Source organism: Takifugu flavidus, chromosome 20, assembly GCF_003711565.1.
Source record: "Takifugu flavidus isolate HTHZ2018 chromosome 20, ASM371156v2, whole genome shotgun sequence".
Classification (NCBI taxonomy): Eukaryota; Metazoa; Chordata; class Actinopteri; order Tetraodontiformes; family Tetraodontidae; genus Takifugu; species Takifugu flavidus.
In genome coordinates, this window is record NC_079539.1 from 1443763 (window position 1) to 1465499 (window position 21737).

General features: G+C 45.7%; 1 long non-coding RNA gene across 1 annotated transcript; it reads left to right on the forward strand.

Moving 5' to 3' along the window:
• Positions 1–16231: 16231 nt before the first annotated feature.
• On the forward strand, positions 16232–20346 carry LOC130517598 (uncharacterized). Its single transcript, XR_008947749.1, has 2 exons — positions 16232–16558; positions 18725–20346. It is a non-coding gene; the product is annotated as an uncharacterized LOC130517598 (long non-coding RNA).
• Positions 20347–21737: the final 1391 nt, after the last annotated feature.

Genomic DNA, 21737 nt, shown 5'->3' on the forward strand with positions numbered 1-21737 from the left:
AAGATAATGCAATTGACGCCACGTTCAAGGGGAAAGGGGAGGATGATGAGAGAAGCAGGGCCAGGAGTGTGGGACTGCTGGGTTTGGGGTAGAGCTTGTCAGGCTAACAGGAAAGTGTGTGTGAGTGTGTGTCCCAGCCTGTCTGCTGAACAGAGGGCGATACCAGAGAAGAGATCCGAGCAGCCAGCGCGGCTGATAAACTGCAGGGATTAGCAGGCACTTCTGGAACCCAAGTGGCCCTATCAATACGGGACCGGGCCCATTGATCTGTTGTCTGCACGGGTGCTGGAGCTAATTCCTGGACCTTGGCTCTGAGTGCTCCTCACCACGGCGAGGTGGGAGGAGGGTAGTGGCGGGGAGAGACAGACTGGCAGCATGGCGCCATCCGCAGACCCGAACGTATTCGAGGGTCTGCCCTTAACACAGCTCGGTAGATCCCTAACATCAATGCAATTAGGTCGCATGGGGAGAAAGTCTGGTGCAATAAATTCAGTCCATATTGAGTCACTATGGAATTTAGTACAGGGATATCTACTATTTGCTGCTACCCGCTGCAGTTTGTGCAGTGAGCTGGACGTGAACCATGATCGTATCCTAATTATATTTTTACTGTAAGCAAGTTACTCCTTCAACATTTGTCACTGTCGGGTATGGAAATTGCAACGTGTTGACAAATGGGGCTTATCTGGAGGAGACTAGCCCACATTAGCACCTCCACATAATCCCTTTCTGTCAGAGATATGGCCAGAGGAGCGAGGCTCAGGAAAAAAAAAAGGTAAAGCCATAGTATGATAAGAATGGAGGGGCAGAGGGGTCGAGGTGTTGAGAAACTGGGGGGAGCACCAAAGATGGGTATCAATGTGGGAGGAAAGGGAGGAGGACTACTGGGAAAGTAAGGTTTGGTGAAAGTTAACCCCCAAAAGAATGTTCTGCTTCTGCACCAAGCTTCCTCTTTTGAAAATGACAGATTTAAATGACAGATTTAAAGATGGTGCGGTATTACCATCAGGGAAGAAGATAAGAGGAGAATAATGAATGATGGAGAGCTCTCGTAGCCCACTCAGTGACAGCGGGGCTGGAAGAAACGCACACACCGCTTAATATTTCATAACTAAAAGTGACTGGCTGGGTTTTGTCTGATTCGGTTCAGTGTCGTTTGGCCCTTAAGTTTAAGAAATGCTGTCTGTCTGCGATGGAGTTGAATGGAGAAATATACTTAAGACCTATATGAAGTATTAACATGCACTGGAAAGGTGAGTGACACAAAAGGACTGAGAGCACATCATTGTGTATATTCTGTGGTCATTTTATGGATGTTGCGACTTATTTAGCATCTGACAAAGCAGACTTAGGTGTAATTGTAGGCGTGGACCTGCATATGGTACAGAGCTACACTTTTCCATATATTCTATACATTGCCCATGTTAAAATGGATGTGTGGAACTACAGAGAAATGAAAACTGTGCATGTATAAGCAATAAGATTGTTACAGACGCTGAATGTTATTCTCAACACACAATTTCTAGTTCAGGTTGACGCTACAGTAACGGCATCAGGGCTTTGTCAGGCCCTGAATCAAGAATTTGGAGGAGACAGGAACTTGAATTAGAAGAGGGAAGAACAAGAGAGGGCCTGTAATAACACCTAAATCCATTCAACATACCCATGATCACGGGGCACAAAGAAAAAACACAACCCGGGGCGACAGCGATTGTCATTCCAAAAAGTTACGGTAATCAGTTAAGTAATTTTTCAAGATATTCATCTAAAGCAAAGCTGGAGTCAACAGCATGACGTAACCAATCAGCTGATCCTAAAGGGCCTTTTTCTACTAAGCCTGCGGCTTCAGTGGATGTTTGGGGAGAAATTAAATTTTACATTTCCGACTTAGATGCGATGTTTAATTTTTAGAGACAGCTGAATGCTGCTATAGGAATAGAATACAGTCACAAGTTAAGTATGCGTTCTCTTATTTCAGGCCCCATTCCACCTTGTCACCACTTTCCCTCATTTCCCCCTCTCTCTGCCCTTACTGGGTCATCTCCGTCTCTCAATCCACTCTCATCTTTCAGTGAAACCATCCCCCGAAAATCAACTCAAAATAACGTTTCACCTCCAAAATTCCTTCCAGAGACATCCGTTACCTCTCCGCGCCTCTCAGAGAGAAAAGCCATTCATATTTGATTCGCGTCTGAGCAGAAATGGCAGTAATGTCTCCTATAATCATGACAAGTGTAATCAGGCGGGCTTTTGATGGGATAACGGCCGGGTGCGTGCTCCACGACTGGGTCAAGAATGATATTATATTTGGCAGTTGTGTCACATTTTTCTTAAAAGCTTTCCTTTGATTTCCAGACCAAAAGCTCTTGAGATTTCTGCTGACATTTAGATTGATTTTCCTTTGTTTCCATGCTTAAAAACATGGTTCAACCATCTTTTTTTTTACAATAGGACGATCCTGTGTTCTTCAATTGTTCTGCTTTTCTTCATTTTGCGAGATGAGGATTGTTTTCATGGGTTTCAAAAAGTAATAGGAACTTTTTAAGTATACAAGGATGAATAAAAATATAATCTGATACATTTAAAAGTTTCCATTTTTTTTATTTTACCTCCTTTTATTACCTTTTATTTTACCTGTATTTACCAATAATAGCAGAATACGGTCACAAAGAATGAAGCCGCACTTGTGCAACTGTGAAAGAGGGACTTTGTTTGTGGTTGAGCAGAGCCAGTAAAACCTGTCCTAATTTTCAAAATAAAACTGTAGCAAAAACACAGAAATACACGGCAATTCCAGTCCATACACCTTCTCAAACTTTATGGCACTCAAGTGTTTACTTTTTTACAACAAACTCAAGTTTATATTATTCTGGCTTACTACGATACTCGCTACCATTACCTGGTTTTGGCCTAGCATTGTTACTAGCATGCGAGCCTATTACTAATATTGGCACATTTGTACGTGACTGTAGGCGTAGAACGTCTGCCATGACTGCAGAGACAGGAAGGGTGGGTGCGGGGGGGTTAATATCGGCGCTGGAATGGATTTAATGTGTCATGTAATCGCGACACGTGTGAGATCAAGCGGGTTTTGATGGGCTAGCTGTTGAAGTGCTCTCCACTCACACGTCAGGAGGGCGATTCCATTTGGCAGCCGTGTCACAGTTTTCGTAAAAAGCTTTTTTCTCATTTGCTGACAAAAAGGTGCTCCGGGGATCCCGACAGCAGCTACGCCAGCGTTACCCGCGGAGCCTTCCCGGCAAAATCCTCCGACACGAGATGCATTGATCAGGGCCGAGCGGAAAATGGACCGGACATAAACTTCCTTGGTCTTCGTAGGAGTTGGGCCCACAGTTTCGAACAAAAAGTTTCTCCTCTGACCTTGGCATCGTGTCCTGCGTATGTGTTTTCATGCACGTGTGTCATTTTTTTTAGGAGGGTGCACGCTCGCATGTGTCAGGGGGCCCTCCTAATCAAGTCTGACACCACACCAGAGGCCTCATATGCTACCCTACACTAATTTCAACCTTACCAGCAACCTCCACCACCCCTCCATCATGATGATCGGGGCCAGACTTTGGCTCCAATCAATCCATGCTGATGGTAAATAGCTTCCAGAGCCGTGCCAAGCCTATTATTTCCCATCCAGACCCTACGCATTCTCAGGTGAAATTGGCCAAGGCTGGGGGGAAAAAATGACAAGGGTCATCCCGAGGGTGGCATAATTTACCATCACAGACTCAGAAACGTGCAGCAATCAACTCTATTCAGTAAGATTCTGACAACCTAAGTATATAGCAGACATTAATGCTACCATGTGTACTTAAATTTACACACACTGCAGAAGGAAGTGAGGTTTTCTGGCCCAAACAAACCCAGGATGCCACTGAGAGTGGGTCTTTAAACACACTTCCACAAGGGATCGGATGACTTCTGTTGTGCAGTAGTTATAGTTTTGGATATCCTCCTCAAGTGCATCCACATTGCCCTGATAATCATGTGGGGAAGTACCTAAACTCGCCTAATAACATTGCACCACTCATCTGTGGTTATTTCAAGAGGAAAGAAGCTCAATTGAATGAGATTTTTCTGCCCAGGAATGATTATTTCATCATTACAACGTCATACAGTACCGTAAGATGATTTATAACTCATCGTTAGACACATGGCCGATTCTCCGATCTGCTAAACTCATTGTAGTTTTGAAAGGCCAACCAGCCCTGCTGTGATTAATTACAGTTTAGTTTAACACCTCTGAAATGTCAAAGCATGCCGTCCCTCTGTATCCCCGCTTACACCAGCCAAGCTGATCCAGCTGTTCCTTATCTGCTAAATCATCATCTTCAAATGTCAGCGTAAAATGACATGTTTATTGAAAAGAAGGAGTGAGTTTGTTTTTCAGCTTACACCCGAGCCTGTAAATCAGGCCGGTGACTGACACACTGCTCAGCGCTCACATGGACCTCTGTCCTCCTATCTTCTTCAGCAGCCTCGGTTATCTTGTTGGAGAAGATGCTGATGAAGAATTATGTGCTGTTTGTTTTAGTTGTAGGCGAGAACATATTTCACAGTGTTTAGGGTCACAAGGCGAGTTGGGATCTATGTGGCGAGAGGAGGAAATATGAGCTTTTAAAACTCCTGATTCCCTCATTGTCTACCCTCGGGGCTGAGGCTGTACTTGTTTCAACACACCCATATAGAGCAAGGCCTCAAGTTATACATTGACAGGGAAGTGATATATGAAGGGTCATGAGGGTAGCATACGGACACAAACATAAAGAAGGTATGAAACTACTGTAGTTCATATTAGGCTCATATTAGTTGTTTTAGTTTGCATTGGAAATACTGGTTAAACATGTCATTCCTGCAGCTGTCCCACCTTAACCATTACAGAAACTAGCCTGAGATGAGCGGATCCAGTCTGCAGAAGTCAGTTGACACATGCAGAACGGTCCTGACCGAGCGTGGTCTGCTTCTGAATAGCTCCTTTTCTCCCAACGGAGTTCATTTTGGGGACGTGACCTTCTAAGTGATAAACTGCCATTTTTAGGAAGGAGCGGACTGAAAGATGATGACTTGGGAGGACAAAAGCAGCTTCTGATTGGCTGGAATTGTGCAAAAAGAAAACACATTTATGACTGTAGTTTGTGAGCATGCCAGATCCCATGTGCCCATCTTGGCCCTGGACCAGTTCAGCTCAACTGGGTTCTCTGAAAAGAAGATAATTGCTCCAGTGATCACAGTATGAGAGAGATTTAGTGTTGCTGAGAACCATAAATGTCATAAGCACCACCACCCCGATCCCCACAACCCATCAGTTGTTTCTCAACTGGGAGTCTTGTGGTCAACGAATTAAGGGATTTAACATGTGATTATACATGAGTGTTTGCAAGGGAAACTTCCCTGTGCACGAGCACAAAGGAGCACTATTGCTCTGTCTGCTCGTCTTCCCTGGCTGCCGTTCTCTCCCGTCTCTGCTCTCCGTCTGCTTCACCTCATCACCTCTCAGTGTCTCACCACGCCAAGAAGACCACGGCAGACGGATTCGTTTAACCTGCCCACCGGCCCGACTCCGTCTGAGCTCTGCGTGTATGCTGGGATGGAATTAAAAAAGAAGGGAATCCTGAGATGATCGATGGTGCATCATGTTTAACGCAAGGTGTGGATGAAGCAGACAGTTTGCGCTCCATTTTGCTCCTCCCTGACAGCCTTTAATCTTGACTCCCTGTATCTCTGTTTCTCTTTCCCTCGCTCTCTGCATTTTCTGGTTCTGTCTTCCTCCCTCCAGCTGTCTGGATGGCGGGCTTGACAGCCTTGGGGTGTTTAGGCTCTGGAGGGATCCCAATTTCCTCTTCTAATCATGACATCATCCTGCCTCAATAGGTTAAAGATGTGGCCAGGATATTCCCCGCTTCCTTGTTCTCCATCCTCCCATCAAATTACACACATTACAAGTTGCCTGCCATGCTAACCTACCCTATTAGGGTACTTTTTCTGGGGGAGGGGTGGGGGGGGGGGTTTGAGAGAACAAGGACTGAATGCATGTTTGTTCCGGGTTAAAACTCATGTAAAGTTATTATGACTGGTTTTGCACATCAGACCAGTTTCAGTGGAGCCCAAATCCAGGTCAAGGGGTAATCCAATAGTGTTGCTCATCAGCAGTTTGGCGATGCAGTCCCAGTCTCTGACATGATTAAAGGCAAAGGCTGATTCAAAGTGAAGAGTAGCTGTGGTCCGCATGGCCTGTCAATAGCTGTTCACTTCACCCCTCATCTGGTTCGCTCTATGCTCAGCTGCAGCGCTGCTCTCCTCCCGGCTCTTCTGTTTTGCTTCGGCTCTTTGCCGGGAAAAAAATAAAAAAACACTTCGACCGCGTTAAGTGAGTAATGAGAGAAGCCCAGATTACAATCAAACTTTTCATTTTCGGCCAACTCGACAGCTGCGTGCAGCCATGGAGCGCGTAATGAAACAACGGTCCTGGAGCGATGGGGGCCGATATTGGCGGTGCCATCACGGCCTCCAGTCAAAGCAGTTGTTCAGACCTAATACCTTTTCATCCGTGCGTCTTTCTGAGAGAGTCGGGCGTTCGTCTAAAAGCCGCATCGACAAAAGAAGAAGAAGATTTTATAGCTGGGATCTCTGGGACATAAGATTTTAAGAGTTATCTAAATGTGTACATGACAAGTACAAATGATAAATGCATCTGTGTGTAGCTGTAAATAATAATTGACATCTATGTTCTCAACAATATGGCTTTTAGGGTTCATATTGTGCTCTTGGCATACACAAGCTTATATGCTCATAGTCTATGTCTGTTCATTGCAGGGAGGCAGCAACATGAACCAGATCCAGACTCTTGGCCAGGGGTCGCTGCTATGAATGATCTTATTACTGCATATGAAATAGTGTGTTATAAAGTGAATGCTGTTCATTATCTAAAGCAATCCCAGGGCACCCACATGGTAAAGCTGAATCACGCTCTGCAGAACGCTGCTGCCGCACTTCTCCCGCGCGCCCGACTGTTTTTCTTGGGTGAGGAATGAAAAGGAAGTGCTGCAGTCATTTTGGAAAGACCAGCAGATTGCAGAAACTGCGAAAGTGCCTGGGCTGAAATGATGATCCCTTTAAGCGGGCCTCAAAGGGAGCCTAGCACAACCAAAATGGAGCGCAGCCATCAGAAACACCTGCAGTGACAACAGTGATTAAGTTTCAGAGGTGTGACACGTAGAACGACTTGGAGACCCTGCAAAAATGTGATCTATTATGGTTCCTTTTTTGCAATTGCCGTGTTTGAGAAACAGAGTAGCGCAACTGCCAATAGCCTGTAAGAGCAGGAATGTATTATTCCTGACAGTCTGGCTCTCGGGAGTCTTCTAGCTCAACTGCTAACCAAAAAATGTGGTTCCACCAAGTGGTAAAGTTCAAACTATTGAGGTTAGATAACGGACGTCCTTCCAGCACAACGCAACACCGATAAACATGAAACTACTGCAGAAGGTATCTGTTAAATTTTCATGCCGGTGCCGACTTTTCTACTGCTCCAATCCAGTAAATAAGCAGTGCAGCCACGCAGTCTTCATGAAGTGGGATTTTGTGTCAGGTAACCAAGCAGAAGACTGGTTCCATCACTCCCAGCAATTAACATTCCCATCCACCTGTTCCTGCGCCGGCTAATGACCGGCCTCTTGGGATTAACATGGAGAAAGGTTCATTCGCCAAGTGCGAGCCCAGAAACCTGAGCCACGATTTTAGAGTCCACTGAGAGAGCCTTTCAACTGCCAACGGGCAAAAAAGCATCTCCGACCACGAAGCTCTGAATCGGTCCTGATCTCCCCGCTGACGGCAAGTCTTGATACTTTACCTCTATTCTGGGTCTTTTGCATACTTTTAATACCTGTTTTCCATTTCAACTTCCGTCAACGCTGCCTGTACACATCCGCAATTTTTTATTTATTCCGGTTGTTGAGATGACAGCATAGCCTCTTAAAGCCTGTTTACCTGACATTCATTTATTTAAATGCAGCAATAAATAGTTTACAGCTCCTAATTAGTGGCAATGTGCAAGCCAAGTCTAGATTTTCAGCTCATTATCCACGATTTAAATGCAATTATTCAATGTCAGTACAATACCTAACAAGTAATTAAATCCTTTATTCCTTGATTCTCATTAAAACTTAATACTGGCAGCGTTGCATTTGTTGTATCTTGGCTAAAAAACAGCATGAGTGTGTTTCACATTAGAGATTTAGAGAGTGATACTGTGCCTGAACCTGGCAAACAGTAACCTTTAGGGTGGTTTAGAGGCAGCTGAAGTCAACGTCACGCAGCTGTTTTTCATTCCTCTCAATGTTTCATCTTTTGTGCTCGGAAGATTATGCTTTTCTCACCACGGTGACGAAGTAACGGCCCTGGGATTCATCTGACAGCCGTGCTGATTCTGCAAATAAGTTCACCTGACATTTGTGAAGCAACGCTATCATTCCTTTTCTTTCTTTCTTTCTTTTTTTCATTCATTCCAGTCAGCCAAACAACAAAGCTGCTGGTGGATGACTGTTTGGCATCTGCTCTCGGGCAGTTACAAGCACACATCCTCTTTTATTTGCAAAATGAGAAAGGTGGGAGAAGTGTGGAATTGGATTCCTCTGACCCCGCTGTTCCTCGTCGGTGCGGCTGTAGACAGCTGGGCGCCCGCTACAGTTAAGATCAGAGGGCTTGATAAGCTGGGCACTGATTTACAGCGAGCAAAAGCCTCTGCAATCACCTAATGAGCTCGAGGACGTTTACATGTTTATTAGCTCGGCCGAGACGGCTGTATTCATACATGTTTTCAGTAGGAACAGTAGGTGTGTGCACGGTTTCTCTGTGGTGAGCGAGGGTGGGGTGGGGGGGGGGGGTGGTTGGTGATAAATGGTTAAATAATGTTTACACAAAAACAGGCATGAAAAAGCACCAGCACCCATCAACGCTTTCCCCACATCTGCAGCACCTGGAAAAAGCTCTGTGTTGGCCAGAAAGTTAATGCACGACAGACTGTTTTCTCTCTCTGCCTCACACACATACACACACACACACACGCACACACACGCACACACTATTCTGTGTTTGGCCTTGTTAAACTTTCACAATCAAATCCTCTTACCGTTTTTTTTCCAGTATGGCCTTTTTGTTCAAGGGCTCTAAATTCTCTCAGAGGTCGTCCTTTAACGAGACCAAATCTTTAGTGCAGCAAGTTTCTTGTTATGGGTTTTGTTATAATGGGGAGCAGGCTGCGCGTTTGTTCTTTCTGGATTTTCTGATGCCTTTCTGGATGATAACTTACAGGTGGGAGCATCGATGTGGTCAAACACGGAAGGTAAACTGGCGTTGTTCTTCAAGTAGAAAGAGACACGGCTCTTATTAGAACTATTAAATAAAGGGGTGCAAAGTGGACTTTAAAGTTGATCAGGGTTTTAAATGCCACACTCTTGTCCACAGGATTGAATTGTAAAGCTTCGTCTGACACCTTGGCAGGACTGTTAAATTCCTTCAGGGTTGCGTGAAGACAGACATTAACACAAAGCAGGTTTGTGCACCTGCGGCCTGAACGCACCGCGGTAACCCGGAAGCGGCGCCTGTCCTTCGGCCCTACAGATGCTGGTGCTTCTCGACCCAAACAAATCACTCATTTTTTATACAATTAACTCCCACTCCCTTCCTGCGCATGGCTGGATGCGAGTGTCGCCCGCCTGCCTGCCATTGTGTGCTAATTTTAGACCCATTATTCGCTGTAACAAATGAGCAAAGGGCAGAGTCACTTTCACATTAATAGTTTGCACCCAGAGGGGAAGTCTTCCCCCTCATCATGGATCAAAGGTCTCCTCTATTGTATCGAACTTCCTGCTTCCCTTTTTAGCCACTGTGTGTTGTTTTTTCTCACTCTCCTAGCCTGGTCCAAACAACCTGGGCCATGAAAGGCTACAAAATTGGACACCGCTGTGAGTGACAGGTGTGACACGGCACCCCTTGACCTTTAGGGTGACTATGGGAGGGCAGGCAGGTGATTTGTGGGTTGAGGAGAAGATGAGGGAAGACGCGTGAAGTGGAAGCTTACACTCCCGATATCGCGTGTCCTCTGAGAAATCTGGATTCCATTGTTTTACTGTCAGCAGAGGTGTCCGAATTTGACAAAATGCCTCATCGCCTTTCCCCCGTTTCGGCTCCCACAGATGGAAAATGATCGAGTCTGAGCTGCTGAGATTACAGTGACCTTGGTCTGCCCAAAATAAACCTCCTCGGGGTGAAACAGACAACTGCGCGCTCACGACGCGACGTAAAGGTAAAAGCCGCAGCGCTTAATTTCTCGCTCAAAGGGAACATATCACCTGCACCGAGTTACTGCTCAGGATGACGGATGCACTGGAACTGCGTCTCGGGAAGCTTCGCAGCCTCGCGGGCCGGGAAGTACCACATGTCACGAAGCAAAACAAATCTCATCTCACCATTGTGCTGTGAACAACTGACCCAACACATGTCTGCGATGAATCACGCAGACACATTTGAAGGGAAGATAAAAGGCAATAAATAATACGGCAGGGGAAGTCGCCAGCAGTGCCAGAGCCAAGAAAGACATAGAGTCAGACGCTCAGTCGTCTCACTCAAACACATAAGCCTGGTACCATTTTAGCTGCCATTATAAATAGTGCTGTTAGGAAGAAGAAGAGGAAGGAGGGGGAAAAAATGAGTTACTGTCGTAGGTCAACAGTTGGGAGGCAATGGCCACAAATGTTTGGGTATTTTACGGCAGAGACCGGAGTCACCTTGGTAACCCGCTTACCGTGTTGTGTCGTCCTAGAGGGATCGGTAATTTAATATGGCCTCCGGTGTGCAACAGACGGGGAACGGCTTTTAAAATCTAGTCATAAAAAAAAAGAAGCAGAACATCACATGACAATTTGAGAACACTGCATTGCTAACTCTGTGCGTCCAAACGTCCACGAGGAGTTGGTGAAAACAGTTAAAAAAAAAGCAAACCTCCATCTGTATATATAAAGCTATAATAATAATTTTTAAAAATCAATAGGCTGAGGCAGCGTTTCCCAGCTATCTGAACGCTCGGTGAAAAGGATTCCTGAGCGGGCTGACATGAGCGATGGAGGGATGGGGACGAAGGAGCGGCTGGCCTCCGCAGCTACGAGAAGTTGTCGACCTCTGGCGAGTGACGCGTCCACGTTAATGCAACACGTCCCCCCTGGGAGGTTCTGCAGAGCGCGTGGCCCTGCGGACCCAAGGAACGAGCGCTTTGCTCCTGATACTTCAGGTCAAACATTCTGCTCCCGGCAGACAAGCCTGATGGTTTCACAGAAACCGTGAAGGAGGCCACAGCTTATTCTGCACTAATGGGACATCCAAAGGAAAACAGTGACACACACTTCACAATTCCTTATGTGTCGCAGCAGCTTACGTGGCCCAGATTAAACATAACGAGCATTTGCACTCCATATTATCGTTAGCAGTTGTCCATGAAGGTAGCAAAGTATCGACCTGGGCAATTAGAATGTGGTTTCATCCAAAACCTGAGAAGCTGCTTGAACTATTGGATATCATTTTTGGCAATAACAGATTTGTCGCGTACGAGCGCCTCGTGGTGTTTTAAATGAACGAGCAAGCGTCACAGTTGTTCTGGTGCTGAGTCTCCGAGCCAAAGCCAACATCTCTCCCAGTTACCCCGCGATGATACGCGGCTCGAGCTCCCTGGAAAGACCACAGACAAATTGACTTTCTCCTCTTTTTATTTTTAAAGTTCAGGGGTCTGACAGACAGACGGAAGCACACAGACGGGGACAAATATCTGTGAGCGTCTGTATGTCACGGAGTCACGAGGCATCTCGTGGGGCATGTTTAGAGAGTACAGAGCTGGGTTCAGGGGGGGCAGAAGTGGGTCCGTGAGTGGAGGAGCACAGACTGGGGAGGAGGGGGGGAGGTCATCGTGCCTTCGGGCAGGTGGGGGTGGGCTCAGGAGTTAATTGGTAGTTTGGGGTTTGACGCTGAACAGTGATGACAAGTCAGTGTGGCCAGCCCCAGCGAGCCCCTGCTGCATATTCACTGTGTCGCAGGGCATCGCGGCGACCGTCACAGCTCGCCGAGCAGGGCACATCAAAGGGAAACAGATAAAAGCTGCGTTTCTTTACGTTTTCGCCAACATTTGTCAGCGCCGCAGAACCCCAGCGTGACGCCTTTTCCTGCTCCCTTCTCGGCGATGACGTGTCCGCCGTCTTTTGGTTTATTACAGGCTTGAAACATCCCCGTGTCTGGTAAGAAAGGAGAGTTATGAGCGTTTCAAAGCCAGGCAGTAAGTGAAAGAGGGGGCCCAAGCGAGGCTCCCTGGACTCATCAAGCGGGGGTGACTCAGAGGCCCTAATTGTGTCCCAGGGAAACTATTGTAGGTGATGTTGGGAGTCACCCTGGGCCCCGAGAAGGTTACACTGGCCCTCTTAAACCTGTTGTAGCCTGGCGCTCACATAAAAATTACACCTCGTAAATACGTACAGCCCGGGAGTGTGTGAGGCAGGACGGGGTCAGTTACTCTTCTGAACCCTGCCCTTTAAACTCGCAGTCACCTTGGCTGTGCTGCCAACTGCGTGTTAGCTTGTTAGCTCACAGCTTGCGTGGCAGAACGGGAGACAAGCAGCTGTGTGTTGACTGGCTTGTCTTTCTGCTTTTCTTGGCACGTCACGTCGCTCTTTAGCTTACCAGCACGCATGATGTCTCCTCTGTGTATATCTGCTTCTTGTCCTTGTTTGATGTCTTCGAGCGAAAACACTATTACGCCAATTCAGGCAGTCTGGCTCTGACATTGTTACTGTTGTCTGTTGGTGAATTTGTTCCAGCGGTAATGTTATTCTAGCAAAGACATGCAAAGTTAATCACAGATTGTTTTTTCCTTCTTTTTTTTTTAAAAAAAAGGGAGGAGGGGGGGTATTTTAATGAAATCTGCACCACTGAAATAAACTCCAGTGGCCGGGGTGATTGATACGGTGGTTGTTGTTGGCTCTTCTATTCTTGCTCGTATCAAAAGCTATAAAACAAAAACCACTGTTAAGGGGGGAGATATACTGTTAATTTATTAGGTTAGGGACTGCGGAAGTCTGGTTCTTCATTTCTTTTCCATGAATAATCTCCGTCCTGGAGTGGTGGAGCAGGTCTTCCTACAGGCTACGTATGCATGAGGTGAGCTACTCTGTATGCAGATGTGTAGAGCAAGTCTGTTGCAATATCTCTGTAATTAATTTGAGTAGTAGAGAGCTCAGGGGACGACGTTCTCTCCTCTGGTTCTCAGGGTTCCTACGTGGAAAGAGCAGATTTGCAATTAACATTAGCCAGAAACGGGAGAGGGCACGATTGATGTTCCTGTTGAGTGGCCACCGTGCCGAGGAGGAGGACCGTATGTGTGTTTCAGGCTTGTTAAAATTCAGGCCAGAAATAAGTTGATAACAGCTGTGATACAGCACAAATAATGTTTTCAAAGCCCTCATTAACATCCAAAAGCCTACGATGGAAGACACGGGAAAAGGAAAAAAAAAGAAGCTTTTATTCTCTTTTATTGACATTTCAGCTCGGCTCGTGCTGATACGTGCCCGCTATACAGAAATGGAAACTATGGAATCCAAGATCAGCATTATGTTCTTCTGGAAATGTAATTGTCCCTAAAACACTGAAGCTACCACACCTATATACTTTATCTGGATATATGATATATCTATAATAACCCTTATAAATATATGTCCATATATAAAAGGGGGTTATATGATCAATTATGGACTGACATGTTACTCATTCCCAGCAACCGTAACTGTAGCCATAAAAGCTAAGAGCTCCTCTGTTGGAACAGGAAAATTGCTTTTTTTTTCCCCCTTCTGGAAATTATTAACAATAATTATTCTATTATTGGAGAATATGAGTGTATTGAACAGGATAATCAAATGACTATACAATACTTTCTACAGTAGGTAGATGCTGCGCGCTCAACTCAAAAAGCCATGATTCAAAATCAGGTCATTGAAAATTATTACTGCAAAATAAAAATGGAACTCTCATTTCCTTCTGGGAAGGATGTGTGTGTGGGGGGGTCAAAACAACCTGTTCTCCGCCTGCACGCTCCCAATTTCCCTCATTCAGGTTTCTCTGTGGCGGGCTCAGATGTTTGGAGGTTCTTTCAAGACTTCATCACAAAAGAGCAAAACAGTTCAACGGCAAACAGCGAGGGGGGGGGGGGGGGGGGGGGTCCATTCACTGGAGTGGTGGAGCCAAATAAAACCCACATGAGGAGCACGAGCAATTCATCTTTAAATGTGGTCATGAACTGAAAGGACATTCAATTGAACTTGCTGGGAAAATATTGGTGAACCATGAATTGGTTTTCATGTGCTCCCTTGGCAACCTTAGAAATGAGCAGTAACCTTTATGTGGCAACAGAGGTCAGGTTCACGGGCCTCTATTATGAAGGCGCACACAAAAAACAACACATTATTATCCTGTTTCGTGCCGTTCTGCCTGGCAGGCAACGGCAGCGTCGCTAATCGTGATCTGATTGCTGCTTTTTTATAATATATAACCCTTAATTCAAAAGGTCAGAGGTAGGAAATGTTGGAATGCTCTGGACGGTGCTGAGCTGTGCGCGTGCACCGCGTATCCTGGGGTGTAAGGTAATAACCAGCAAGCAAATAAACCATCAAATGTTCCACCTTTATTATGAGGCTGGTTAACAAATCCAGCAGGTGTGAATAAAACATTTGTTTCTGCACAGCTAATGAGGAACAATTGATATGAAGGCTATATAACATATCGGGGTTCTGAAGCACTTGGTTATTATCTTAGCGTCTGAATGAGATCTCCTGGGATTTAAGTGCCTATTTAAATGAATGGAAGCTGTTCTTTTCCCAACTTTGCGTTTGATCTCTGCCATTTCGCCTTTTAACTTTTCCTTTGGCTGTCACATCACTTTAGCTTCGTTTATCATCTCCGGAGACCTCATCCGCCCCTCCTGGCGGCTAATGGAAATGGCTTGGGGGGGGGCGTGGCTCCGAGAGAGGGTGCGCCACATACCGTCGGCACGGGGAACACCTTCATGTGACGGATTTGGTTCTCAACGCCGAAAGACCGGGAGTGGGGAAATGTCAGAGGAAGGCCCTTCATTAGCAGCTTCACCCATTCATGCTGAGATCTTTTCATCCAGACTGATTAAAAACAACAGGACGACCAGAGAACTGATGAGTAATGTGATTTAGTGGTGCCGCCCAAACACACTGGCACAAATCTACTGGAGACAAAGATTTAATCAAAGGGGTGTGTGAGTGCTGCCAGCTGCAGAATTCCATTTGCAGCTGAGGGGGAGCGGGAATAAATCAGCGGTCAGATGCCGATATGCCATCGTCCGACTCTCTCGACCTGATGGAGCACCCGAATCATATCAGGAGACGTTTGGAGGAGAGTCGGCGATGATGCGAGGAGAAAGGACAGAAGAAGTGGCGCCTCCTTCCCTGGTGGGCGCAGGGGGACTTCCAGGGTCTCATTCCCACCCCTGCATGATCCGTGCCATAAAAGTCACCATGTAGGGGGAGTACTGCCCACGAGGGGGGGAGGTGGGGCCCTTCTTCTGCTCTTCCTCTCCTGCACCTTTGGCTGAATGCACCCATGTCACAGTGACACGTATGTGTCTGTAAAGGGCTTAATGAAACATGAGATTCATCCAAAGTACAGTATGTAAGAGTTCCTCACATGACTCATCCGTCACACCCTGCATGTTTAGACAGGGGGGGTTGTTGCACAAGTCATAACATAAGCTATAGACTCCAGTCAGTGCACAATAGGCCATTTGTGCCACCCTAGGCCACAATAGTTCGCTAGCTTTGCAGAGAGACCGAAACAGGACGATAAAAGTGATTCACATCAAACGGTTATTTTATTTCATTCTTATTATGAAGAAATAATCATTATCATTCATTATTATTTGAATATGTGCAGCGTTGCAACAATCCAACCTTTTAATTTTTGATTCTGTGAACGCTGCTGTGTTCCTAAAGTGTTTCTGCGGGCAGATGAAGCTTTAATCTTCTGTGTAAGCGGTGTCAGTGAACGCACCACGCATGCAGCGCCGGTGTCAAACTCTGGGAAGGTTCTGAAATGATGTCAAACGTTCACCTCTTTGTTTGCTGATCTTTAATGGAGTATTTAGCTGTGGGGGTCATACAGCAGCATGATCGACAGAGTGAGACATGGGGGTGGGCTGGGGGGGCGGCATGGCTTCAGAAAACACGAGCCTTTTCAGGAACTTTACCGCAGCCTGTGATTATTTTATTCTTTGATGTTGGGGTGTTTTTAATGGGGTTTGGGAGCCGCAGACATGAATGTGACGACGCGCAGCCATTCAGCGCCGCAGCAGCAGCAGCAGCAGCAGCAGCAGCTCCAGGTAGGCAGGAAGCGCGCACGGCCCGGGGAGGAGGGCCAGACGCACGGCCCGGGGAGGAGGGCCAGACGCACGGCAGGCCTGCAGCTGACAGCGAGATCACTCTAGAACACCTTGGTATGTATTCTTGGTTTTTGAGTTTATTCAATCAAATATATCTGCTGCTCGTCCACGGAGGTCTTGAATGAAGTGGCCCCGACTTTACGACTTTAGGACCTTTCAGTCCATTCAGCCTGGTCTTAACACACTGCGTTGTTAAGCTTTAAATAGAAGTTAAAGGGTTTAGCAGAGCAAACTTCATTAAGACACACGCCTAAATAAAGCACGCAGACTATAATTATTATAATTATTATAATAATAATAATTATAATTATAATTATAATTATAATAATAATAATTATAATTATAATAATAATAATTGAACTATAAATACAAAGCACATGAAACAATGGAACATTATTTTATAGGTCAAATTAATTTCTAACAAAATTGAGGACATCTAAACAAACGTAAGTGTAATATGCTAGGAACGTTTATTATCATTACTATTATTTTTATTATTACTATCATTATTGTTGTTGTTGTGTTGATGTTTATCCCGCGGTTCCTTAGCGCCATACAGTGGCCGTCAGACATTTTCATCGCGGTTTTATTCGTTCTCCGCTGCCTTCTTTATTTCATCTAAGATGATCCTCACCTCGGAATAATTACTTTTTTAAGAATACGCGTCCCGTCTTCCACGTGTAAGATGAGAAAATGAGAGTGAGAAAATTATTTCCTGTTAGTGGCCGTTGAAAATACGGAGGCTGCGCTCTTCCCACTTTTAAAAGAGAAATGAATTATAAAATAAATGAAATCACCTTTATTCCCCAACAGTCACAAAATCCGCCTCAGAGGACAAGAAAGCCCGAGCTCCAACAGCCTAAATGGGTCCATCAAGTCCAATTGATACAATAACATCAATTTGCTCGGTTCAAAGAACGTTAAAAGAAAACCCTGGAACTGGTTTTGGGGGTCTAATGACCCCAACAATTTTCTCCCAGCCGGACACATTTGCGGACGAGGGAAGGAAATATTCCATGGGACCATCTGAGGAGGGTTTTCTTTGTAACAGCTTCTCCAGGTCGCTCCTGAGGGGAGTTGGAAAACATGTCGGCCCTAATTAGCGCCGCAGACATCAGCAGAGGTCCAGGAGCGTCTCTGGAGCAGGTTTAGCCCCGGAACGTGGGTCCGAAGGGCCGCGTTCGATTCCAAATGATACCCGTGAAAAGAGTCAATTGGTCTTGGTTTGGTTTTTATTTATCTATTTATTTTACAATCAAAATGAAATAATTAGTTATAAATGCGAAAATCATCTTTTATTTTCCAATATGCATTTTAAGATTACAACGTATTTTTACACAATTTACAGTATTTTTTTTTAAAAAAAGCAAAAACATTCACACACACACACACACACACACACACACGCACACACGCCCACGGACAAATAATCTGAAAAAAGAAATTAAATACGCCGTTAAATACTTTTTTCAATCTCAGGTTAACATTTTAGTCCCAATAGTTGTGATTTATATGAACAGTTGAGAGCTTTTCAGTTTTTGTTGATCAAAAAATTGAACAACTTAAAAAAAAAAGTCAATATTGTTTCATTAAAATACCCCAAATAAATAATACCAACATTTGGTTTGGTCTCATTTTCTCCTATTTTTTGGTCTAAAGGACGTCAGAACAAGGCTGGCGGTGGTGCCTGCAGCTCAATCACATTACAGCCGTGATGATCCCAGTATCATAGCGTTCGTTTACCACCACGGCCTATTAATCACCTTCCATTAGTGTCTCTGCCAGGCTCTCAGGAGCAGTTCCAGGATCCCAGTCCATCTTCGAGGATAAATGACTCATCAGGACAACCGCAAAAAATACAATACAACTAACGGCCTTTGTTCCGCTGCGTCACTCCTGCATGCATCTTCATTTAGGCTCTGAACACACACACACACACACACACACACACACACTCACACACACACTCACACACACAGGCGGACCAGGGCATCGATTAAAATATGTTTTCCCACCATTAGGATTGGACACGGGACGGTGTCCCATGGGAATCTGAGAGTCGGTGTGGGGAGAGGGAAGGAAAGGAGAGAAGGGAGTTTCATGTGCAACACTTTAAAAAGAGGAGGGTTCTCCATCTTTGCTTTGTCAGGGGGGGGCCTGCTGACATGGGGAAACATCTGCTGCGTAGAAATCGAGACTGATGACTCAAATTATGTGCAGGCCGAGGGGCTGCCAGCAAAGATGGAGAACGTCAAAGCGGGGAGAACGGACAGTCCAAGGCTCGGAATCACAGGGCGAGCCGCGGCCGGGCTGGAATCGGGGCGTTCCACGTCAGCGCGGGCCTCACCTGCAGCAGCCTGGGTTCCTTATCTGTCTCCAGCCATCAGCCGCGCCGCCATTTGAGCTGAAGAGACTGTCTCCGTCTCCTCCTGCTCCTTCTGCAGGTCCACTTGAGAGAAAATAGAATGCTTTCACCTCTCGCTTCACCCCCAGCCAATGCTTTTATGACTAGACCACTATATTAGAACCAGAGGCAATAATCCAGACAGCCTGGACCAGACTCCTGCTCACTCCGGCCCGCTACCTGTTTCAAAAAGAGCCCGGCTGCAGAGAGACGTATGTTGTCATTGATAATCTCCATTACTGGGGTCCAGTGGGACGAGGGGGCGCTGGTCTATGGCGGCGGGACTGAAGGAGCGCGGCGTGGCTTTTAAAGTCTTTCGCCATCTCCTCCTCAACCACGTTGATTCGAAGACAATCGTCCTCTATGACAGCAAAGAAAAAAAGAGAAGGCCCGCTCCTATCCTCAGCTGCAGCCATGCCAGTAAGCTGATTTATGGGACTATCAGATGCAGATCTGGAGAATATCTGAGCTGGGAAAGCTAATGGATCATTACTATGTGTCCCTCACCCCCCGTCTGCCTAATGACCGCAGGGCTCGGCTATTCTTTGCTTTGATTTCGAGCACATTCTCCAATGTGGCTTGAGTGGACAAGCTGAGCTAAGACACAATTTTCAGGATTGCAGGGTAAGTGCCTCTGGGAAGACCTTTCTATTTATATGGCACTTGACTTTCTCTGCCACTCTTTCCTGTTTGAGAGAAGCAGAGCAAAGCTGCTAACTTGGGTTTCTGAAGAGCAAATATTGAACTAGAGGCTAGTAATAAATCATTGAGTGATAATTAAAGTTTGCATGTCGTTAACGGTCATTCCCACCGATGTCAGGTGAACACACACCGATTCTGATCTCTCCTCGCCGAGGCCAAGTATCGTTCTGTCAAATAAAGTCCTCGCCGAGCACGAACAGTTGTGTTTATTCCCGTTTTCTTCCAAAAAATGATTACAAAATTAAGGTAAAAATAAGAAAAACATGTCTCGGGCTTCTCCCCGAATAGCTAACAGATTTTTGATGTTTTGTTCAGTGTCACACAGGGCTGAACCTGGCACTGCTGTTTGTTTGTGCGTGTTTGTCCAAAAAGGCTCAAACTTCACAGGCTTTATTCTGAAGACATCTCCAACAAACACTTTGAAATTACAGCCCAGTCTCCATCATGTCATTACGCTGCTCTCATAACCCCAGCGGCTGCTTGATTTTCCGTCCGTGTGGGACTTTGTGAAGCATCTCAGCAGTGTCCTCCGCACAGTCTGCTACAAAAACACCACCAACGACCCTTTTACCTGTGGAACTGTGCAGGAACAGCTGCTGGAAGCCTGATTCATCTCTTGGCTAACGACGCACCCTTGTGGCCGCGGAAAGCATTGCATGGGGGAAGCAGGAATCTGCCCCAGCGCGGAGAGAGAAGAGTGGAGCTTTGTGCCAATAAAACTACTCAGAAAAACTGATCTTAAAGACTCACTTTTAATCAATTTGATTTGTTTTTTCCTGTAAAGTTGCGCCACAGCTATTATTGCTTCCACACTAACATGCTAAAACAAGAAGATACGTTGAATTTTCATCTAAAACCAAGTCCACAACTGCTGATCGAATGTATAAACCACTGTCAATAATCAGATATTGATCAGTGAGGCCACAGCAAAGGTGAAAGCGGATCAACAATGCGCCCTGCAATTTTCAAGCTAAATGTTTCTGCAGCAGTGTGACATTTAATAACCTAATAATGTGTTATGATAAGGCAGGATAACAGTGAACAAAGCTGTTAGGAAAACACTGCAGTTGCTACGCAACACAAACAGAGGTGTAATTATCTTCGACAGTGATAGTTTTCCATTAGCGTCGGTAGCATTGAAATTTCCTGTCATTCAGTCGCAGGTGTGCCCTTGTTAGCTGTTTTCTGCAGCTTCAAACATGTCCCAGCAAAACACACAGCTGCAGACAGGCACCTCCTCTCCGTAATTAGGTCAAATCGTTAATGAAATAAAGAAAGCGCGGGCCTGGAGAGGCTGTGTTTTACATCTCCGAGGCGTTGATAGGCCTCATCAGGATGCCAGGCCGGGCTTCAACAGTCTGTTGGCATATCAAGAATCGCTGTTTGTGCCGCAGCTTTGAAAAGTAATTATATTTAATTCTGGAAATTACGAGCAGTTTCACGGTGACACGCCGTCAAAAACAGCGTTTTGATTTTTGATCGGCGCCGAGCCGTGTCTGTCTTGGAGCTGCGGCTCATTCGTTAGCGTTTGATCGGGTCGTCTTCTGTCATCGCCCCTGACAAAACATCTTCCAGCTGAAGAGGCTGCAGAGCTCCGAATACACAACGTGAACTTCCCAGCGGAATGCACAAAGAGGTTCTGACGGCGGAGTTTTGGCTTCATCACCGTGTGAGAGAGACTTCTATCATTCAGCCATCCATGGCCTGTTGTTATTTACAGCAGCAATAGCAAGCCTTTGTGGTCCAGAACAAACCCAAACTAGCCGTCAGTATGGTTTAAATTATGACTATCCATAAAAAAATTACTTTCCGTCATATGTTTTACAGAAATTCGTGTGTGACCTTTGACCTGGAGCCATTAAAGGGATTAATATTCTTGTTTTATTATTCTCTATTCAACGGCTAAAATGGTTTTCCCCATTTAGACATCCACGAGGGCGTGTGACAAAACTCCTCCTGGCCTGCCCCCAATTGTCTTTTCTTTCTTTTTTAACAGAATTTATTTATGCAAATGCGGAACGCTGTAGATGGAACGGCTCCCAGATCAAATCAAATGTTTCAGAGCATCTGCCGCGCTGACTTGGCAGATGTTCCCGCGGCTTCGGCGCGGAACCTTTAAACGAAAGG